The sequence below is a fragment of the Mastigoproctus giganteus genome, chromosome 8, assembly GCF_048544385.1.
Source record: "Mastigoproctus giganteus isolate SK-2022 chromosome 8, ASM4854438v1, whole genome shotgun sequence".
Classification (NCBI taxonomy): domain Eukaryota; kingdom Metazoa; phylum Arthropoda; class Arachnida; order Uropygi; family Thelyphonidae; genus Mastigoproctus; species Mastigoproctus giganteus.
In genome coordinates, this window is record NC_143582.1 from 25,975,522 (window position 1) to 25,984,062 (window position 8,541).

Sequence of the window (8,541 nt, forward strand, 5' to 3'; positions counted from 1 at the left end):
CCCTGCTTTAGACAGTCCGTCACGCTTAGCGTGTATAGTTATGCAAGACTCGTGAGCATGGTGTCGCTTCTGAAGAGAAGCGACATTATGTATATATACAGAGAAATGACTTAAAAAAAAAGAAAGAGAAAAAAAAAGAAACTGGAAGGAGAGTAATAAATATTATACAGTTGTAATTAATGTACGGCTGTTTCACTTCTATTAATCACAGGAAAAAAAATTAATTTAATTTAAGAAAAAAATCGAACGAACGCGCCCGAAATGTAACGCACTGTATACATTAATTAATTAATTTGTTTTAAAATTCAAATAGCCATAGCGCTGTAACAATCCATAATCGGGCACATATTTACATGAATTTCATTTTATTTTAAATTTTTTTTCTCCTCTTTTGAATCCTAGAATGTCTCAGAATTTTTGCTTATACAGTATTAGAAAATGCCTATGAAATACCCTGTACACATGTACTGTACTGTATATACGAGTATTATGATCGATAGCTGCTATTATGCTATGCACTTACTGATGTTTTTTATTTGTTTTTATTTTTTTTATTATTTTTTTAATTTTGTTTACATTTTATTCCTCACAAATTTCCAGGTAATTCCGAGAAAGTAAAAGCGCGAAGAATTAGGGACACGAGGTAAATCCAACCATAAATGTATGCTTTTATTTGTAATAATTGGCATGTCATTGACCTTTTCCACCAATCTATTGACGTGCTTCGTTGAATACTCCGCAACCTTGAATAAACAGCGCACCCCATTTTTTTAGGACAAAAATCTGAATTTATTTTCTGGCAACAGCTCGATTTTTTCAGCCTCGTGAATTATTTTCAGGTTTTCATCAACTGTGAAGGATTGTAACAGCATACGTTTAGTATTCACGTTTAACAGATCATGTATACAGTACCGTACAGATTACAGTATATTCACTACAGCAGGGAGAAAAAGGACAGGCGATTCAAGATCACTCGTTAGACTTCACACTCCGAAGTAACGCTATTGAAGAGAGGCCTAGCGAGTAACCTTGAGCTGCCTGTTGTTTTGCACCCTGCTGTAATAAAGGGCACCAAACTTAGAATTGCGAGCTAGACAAGGTGGCAAGGTAGGAGGCACGAAGTGGCTAGGCAAGTTCCTGTCACGAACAAAGGAAGGTGACAAGTGAACGTTTCCCATTACTAACTACCTTTCATTTCCACAGAGCAGTAAACCATTTAAACAGATTAAAATCAGATGATCGTGATTTCCAAATAAGATGATCGTGACTTCTTTTAGACTACGGCCAGCCAGGCGGGAATGAAAAAGCTGAAGCTAATAAGAACTGTCAGTAAAATACACTGAAATTAACAAAAATGCGGGTTTTTATTCGCTGCTCTGGTCAGACGCTTAGGAGAAATTTCAAGCTTCTGATTAAATTGGGGAATAAGCCACGCACCCAAATTTTTTGGTTCCATTAAAAATTAAAAAAATAATAAAATAAAATAAAAAGCAAGTGCGCTGGCTATTCGATAAAATACAATTATTGTTCAACCATTCAAATTGAGCCCCTTCCACCCCTCTAATAATGAACATCCGAAATTATTACTGAAGGCTTTCGGAGGAATGGAAAATTGTATTAAAAAAATAATAAATAAAATAAAATAATCCCGTCTTGTAGTCATTCCCATGCGCTTGTCGCTACTTCCTTTGACTTTGTTGCCTTGAATTGTTTAACATGTCCAATGTCGATGACACGGAACGTTCTAGACAGTTGTACGGTAACCATATGATTTCGTGAGAATCCCACCTGCTTCGGGTTCCTTGTTAAGGGCCAGTGAACAGGTCGGCACTTTTGTCGGGAGCCACAAACAAGCATTCCTCTTCAACACTGGGGAGAGAGAAGAAGCAATGTTAACATCCTGTTAAGTAAAAAGTTCTAAATATACATCACAATTGTGATGTATAAGTAGCCATAAATTTATGTCTACAAATCCATAGTATGGATTTTAAACCGTTTCCCAGATAATATTTACATCACTTTTTCCTCCATCAGAATTTCCAAACTTCAAGAAAAAAACTGTTATATCATTAGTCGGAATCTCATGGAACCCACTCCACAAGAAACCCAAGTTTTCTTTCCTCGATTTTTCATCCAAGAAAACAAAAACACCGACCCCCTTCTTCGGTCGTTTCTTGGGCCCGATGCCACCTCTGGCGGTTCTGTAGTATGGTAGTTTTGCCACTGCGTCTGTACCAAGTGTATTTTAGAGTAGGTTTAATTATTGTTGTACGGCTTACAAATATCCGTTATGCCCGGAATCGCAATAGACAATCACATCACCTGTTAACAAATTATAAAAATAATTATTGTAACTTCAGGTTGTTTATTATGGCTTGATATGCAATCTTTTCTCGCACATCCCATTCAAGGAAATTAAAAAAAAAAAAAAAAAAAATTGATTTCAAAAACAAAACAGCCATGAATATACTGTATATATTTTTTCCTTTTGGTTCTGCTAATTGCAACTGTTTTTGTTCAGTTATTTTTCCATTATCGTATTTTTCGTTACATATGATACTATTTTAGCCAGCAACTATTTAAGAGAGTTGGAGGGTGAGGTTTCCAAAATGCGATGGGATGGCCAAAATTACTTATATTACAATTTACTTAGATTAGAGCAGTCGTGATTCTGAAATTATGTCAAGCCCCCAGGTTCAGAGAGTGCTTAAATGGGCCCCGATTTTAGCCATCGGATTAAATAGGTTTTGCAGGCTATTCTGAGGTACTAACCGCTACTTATGACATTCTTATATGGGAAAATGCGTTCGGAACAATATACTTACGAATTTTTGAGACAGAACGTATTTGCAATTTATACTACGTCAAATGTAATAAAATATGATATTCAAACTAAAATAAAACGTATTTTTCCTCATAATTTACATTTTGTACTTATTTCATTTAGAGAAAATGAAAATGAACAAATTTGTTATAAAATTTAGCTATGAGTATACATGGTTTTTTAATTAATATGTACTTTAGTGCATTTAATCTTAAAGACTGTAATAAAAAAATTGAAAACGATGAAATAAAATTTAAATAAAACAACACACGCCTTCAACAACAAAAAAAAAAAAAAACAAGTACGTCCCCATTGCCCACATTGGAACCTCTGGGTTAAGGTTAGTGCCCCGTGTTGAACACTGCAATGCTTCGATGGTATTATCTTTAAACCATGCATTTAAAATCCTTGCTTTGTGAGCCTTCGTGTTGGAAGATGTAAAGGACCACTTCCATAAAATTGCCACAGCGTAGGACACACGGAATTATCCAACTCCATTCATGCCTCCATACACTGCGATCCGTAAGTAAGTGTGTTTAAGGTCAAGCGGCACCAGGGGTTTCCCCCATCTCCGCGTAGTTTACATTGTGGTGTGTTACAGTACGCTGTAAATGCCAGAGATTTAAAAGTGTGTAGATCTTGGATCGTTTAGTGTCATGTAGCGTTGTTTTTCTGGTCGTTTAGCAGCTAAACCCCAATTGGGGCCTAACGTTGCCCCACTTACGCCCCGTGGAGGCAGACCAGGAACCCAGTAGATTATATGCACTCTGGCAGGTCCTGCCACCTAATTTCCTGAGATTTCGGTGGCTAGGACCATAAAAAAAAAACAAAAAAAAAAACGGGGGCACTTAAGTTTAGAAAAGCCAGGAGAGGTTAATATGGTTCAGTTTTCAGTTTAGAAATCGTTAATTTTGATTAGTTATGTGGAGCTTACGCTGGCGTATTAGTCAGAGTAGGGGGAAGAGATTGAAGACTGGGGAGAAAGACAGAAGTTTGGGGTCGATAGGGAAGGCAACCCCAGGTGGTCAGTAAGGCATGCCCATGCCTCACCAGGCGAAACATATGGGGTGGTAGGGGAGGGAAGAAACAGGAAGACCATCTCCTCCCCCCTACCAGGGATAGGAAAAAAGGTACCAGGCAAGGGAGCTGGTAGAGATCGCCATTTGGCTACATGGCAGTGGGGCTGCATCAGTTGTACAAAGTCCGGTAGTAGAGTCACTCGTGGGATAGTGTCCCGTCCAAGTTGAATGTCTTTGCTTTTGGTTCTCTATCTTCATTCAGTATATTTGTCAGTTTCACTTAGGTCTCATATTTATTAGTACATAGGCAGGGTTTCTTAGTAGACAGCTAGTAGCTTCCACATAATTTTCATTCTGGGGTGTGTCCTAAAGGATGTTTTGATTTGTTATCTGGCTGGTCGTCTTTCACTCCTGGTGTATTGCATATAGTGTTCTCCTTCTTGAGAAGAGTTCTTGAGCGAAGTTGGTCAGGGCTCTATATTCCTCCTCTGAATCCAGTAGGTTAAACTCTTGCCCTCTGGGGAGGTATCTTATACTCGTGATTAGAATGCACCTGAGATCCAAGTATTGCGGACAGTCGTACATGAGGTGTTCCCAGGTTTTGATCTCTCCACATGTACAGCATGGGTCCTCTACAAGGGCGAAGTCCATTAACTTTGCGTTAAAGGGGCCGTGTCCAGTTAGCAAGTATGTTGTTTGCAACCCTGGAAAGAACTAAGTAAGCGATTTTGGATAGATTTTTTCAAGTTGCGGTAAGAACTTGTGGGTGATTGCTCCTTTGGTTGTTTCTGCCCACCTGTCCTGCCACACGTGCCACAGGTGAGACTGAAGCTGGATCTTTTCTGCCTTGTGGTTGTTTGTTGGGTCTATTGTAAATTCCAAGAAAGTGGTGGTTATTCCCTTAGATAATAGTAGAGGAGTCCTGTTCTTGCGATTTCAAGATCAAGTGGAAGTACTGCTGCTATCACCTGAAGCGCTGGGTTACTCACCGTTCTGCAGGCGCGTGTGGTAGTGAGGTGGATGGTGCGTTGAATTGCATCCAGGGTTCTCTTATTTACGACCAAGGCAGTTTTGTCATACCAGATTGCTGAAGTGTATGTAATTATTGGGAGGGAAGGTTGTCTTGTTGTATAAGGCTAGGGGTATGCTTTTTGAGACCCCAGTCTCGCCTTGTGACCCTAGCTACCATGGCAGAGTAGTTTCTGATCTTTTGTCTTAGGAATTTGAGATGTGGTTGGAAGGATAAGTTTTTGTCTAGTATGTCACCCAGGTGTTTTAGTTGACTAGCAAACTTGATAGTTGTCCCATCAATCTTAATCTGGGGTGGTCGTCTCAGTTGCAGGGTTCCTTTGAGCAGCGCCGACAATGTCTTTGTCGGTGAAATTGTTAAGAAATTGTGGACCTAGTCCATACTAAGAGAAACAACCCCAGAAAATGACTCACTTCACAATTGGGAGTCTGCGCGGGTAGCACAGTGGTATCGTCACCGTCCTCCCCACACTGGGTCGAAAAGGCCTGGGTTCGAATCCCGTCGATGACGCGAGGAACTTTAATGGGCTTTTTTCACTCCGTGGCCGAGTTAGTTGGTCTCAGGCGTAGATAGCAAGGTTTTTCTCCCCAGTAACTGGGGTTTTTTCGTCCAGCAAAACAGGCAAATCAACCACAGAACATACGCAATTTACAGACACAAAAACGGGTTAATGTATTTAATTAAGGGTAACCCTAAAATAATAATTTGATTTTTTTTTTTTTTTTTTTTTTCCACAACTGGGACAACAGACTGTAGTGGTGAACGTTCGCAAAGCATCATCCTTCATAACCAAACATGTCGATCAGACTGGGAGATCGTGTAGCTTAACTGGAAGCTATACAAGACCGTTTCTATTGATTCACTTCTGATGTGAGATGAGGTAATCAGCTGGCTCAAGGCGCGCCGGCTCGTGTCAGTCAGTAGTGTTTTAGTCCTATTTGGTCGTTTCTTGGGCCCGATGCCACCTCTGGCACCGAGTCCAAGTAACCTTCCAGTTCTTCAGTACTTTTCCAATTGTCGACTTAAGGGTGTTTAATTCCTAAGCAATGGAACTCGCAGACATTCTCCCCACAAAACAGTAAAATGTTTTTCATTTGAAATGCATTTCGTGCCATAACCGCTGATCACAAATTAATACAAATAGTCAACTCCCATAGACGACCAGGGCAGAAAAAAACGATCTCAGCAGCACCACCACCAGGACAAGTTACCTAGGTAAATAGGCTGTTATAGGACGTCTTTCGGCTAAGTACTGCAGCCACCGCAGCGCGCTACAGACATTACCACAGCACGGTTTGCGCTGGCTACACGGTGAATGGATCGGCATTCAGCTGAAAGTATTTAATCAGCTTCCATTTATTTTCATTTTATACTTTAGCCAATATTCAGAAAATCACCATGTAGCCACAGCAGCGCACTTTGGACATTGACGCAGTGTCGTTTGCAGTGGCTGCACATAGAATAAAACGGCAGTGAGCTACAGACTGCCGCGGCTCAGTTTATTTTTCATCTTCTTGTACTTAGTCGATCTTTCACTCCCATCATATCAATCGGCAAGCTGTTCCAGAAATGTCATTACTTCTTTCGAAAATTCTCGATGTAATTTATTCATATTTGCAAAATGTACGATTATCCCTTAAGTACACAAAAGAAATAAGCATTGCGTTATAAACACTTTGTGGAAGATGACCAACTGTAGTTACTAATCTGTGCCACTGATCGATCACCTTTATAAGCTAAAATTTTTTTGTTTCGTAGTCACACAAATTTCTGCAATTAGATGGACGTCCCATGGCTTTTGTAAGGATATAAACATAATTTAAGAGGAACTATAAATACACTTGAGATTGTTTAACCTGTGTTGAAATTATTTAGATGAATTTCAGAGCAAACCTTTGTTAGCTTTTAATTATTTATTTTAAATTTTAGCGATTATTTCAGATAATCTTGAAAATAAACGAGAATATGTTTAAACTGTTTGAATTTTTCTTTTCTGTTTCAAGTATAAAGGTGGAGAAATTTTTTTTTTTTCAACGCCAGAGGTGATGCGGGGAAAAGTTATCAAGATGAATTGTCCAAATGTCTGCATTTACAGAGCTCGAGTTGAACTCTGAGAATAATTAAAGAACAGTCGACTGAAGGCCACCAATTTAGTTTTCTTACAGCTGAATCTTTATCGTTTTGTGAACAAACTCTGGTATGCACAATTTCACGTGCAATATTCATTTCTTATCTGTTTACGAACATCCTTGATCAGCATTTTGACAGGAGGACATTCATGAGCTACTGCGTTAGAATTTTGTTTTGTTGCTGTTATAAAGAAACTTTTCTGTGATACCAGGATAATATTATTAGTGTAATTCATTCCAGTTCACGAGTCCACTTAGTAGATATCTACAAAAGATGTTTTGTAGTCTTCTTTTGTATGTGTTGAACAAGCATCGTTATTTCTGTTATTCTTCAAACGAGAGTACTTGAGTTTAAAAACGTTTGCCGTCACGAATGATGAAGTAGAATAATGACTTCATTAAGCCTTTTCAGACCCGTATCATGGATCTCTAGACCACTCCTCATATAACGAGCATCCTATTCAGAATTTATATGCACATTGTGTATATACAGACGTGAAGCATTTCGCATGTGTGCGGATTCTATGTATATATCTAAAAAGTCTGAATTACTATATAATTTGTTATTTAAAAATAAAATAAACACGATATAAATTACAAAAATTTAATTCATGTAACGAAAAAATTTGGTACTGTACATGCAATTTTAGATTATTTTAGGTTTACACCTAAAATTATTTTTGGGTGTAAAAAAGTCGCCTCTTCCTCAATCAATAATTTTGCAAAAGAAAAGAGCCGTTCAGTAATGAAATACGTGTCTTTTTATTGCAAGGCCTGTCTGGGAAGGAAATACACGAGGGTATGATGGAGACTTCTTTTCTTTTTTTTATGAAAACCTCAAAAAACACAAAGGGTATTAGAACCTATTGTACTTAGTACCGTGCATGGTTTGAAAGCTTGGAAGACAAACATACTTGACATTAACTTGAATTTCTGTAGATAGTAGTTTTGGGGGGAAAAATGCGAAGAAAGGTACCAAAATACAAAACAATTCGTTTGCAAGTTTGCAGTTGGGCAGTGAATGGATGCTGACTATTTGAGGCACGTGTTTGGACTAGTTTGGAAGAGAGTAGGAGAATTACATATGCCAATTCTGAATAGTGCCCATGGAAGTACAGTGTATAGAAAAGGCATGCAACAGAAACAGAACGTCTGTGAGACAGAGTGAAGAGAATTTGTAAGAGCCAGGCCATTAATTAGCCTGACTACCCTCTTTTGAATGGAGTCAAGCAGCTTAAGAGAGGTTTTGTTTCACCACCCCAGATATCAGAATAATATTTCATGGTAGGGTGGATTTCATATTTGACCAGAGTGCATATTTGTTTAGAAGAAAAGTAATGCCACAGCGAAAAAGAAAACCAGTGTTTTTGATGCAGAGGAAACGATATTTGTGATATACTTTAACCAAGGGAGATTAGAAGTAAGGTCCTGTGTTGTTTAGAAATTTTTGTGTCATCTAAGATGAGTGTAGGAGCAGTAGTTTCTTTTTTGAGAGAAAGAAGACAGGACTGCGTTTTAGAAGAATTGAAGTTAATTAAG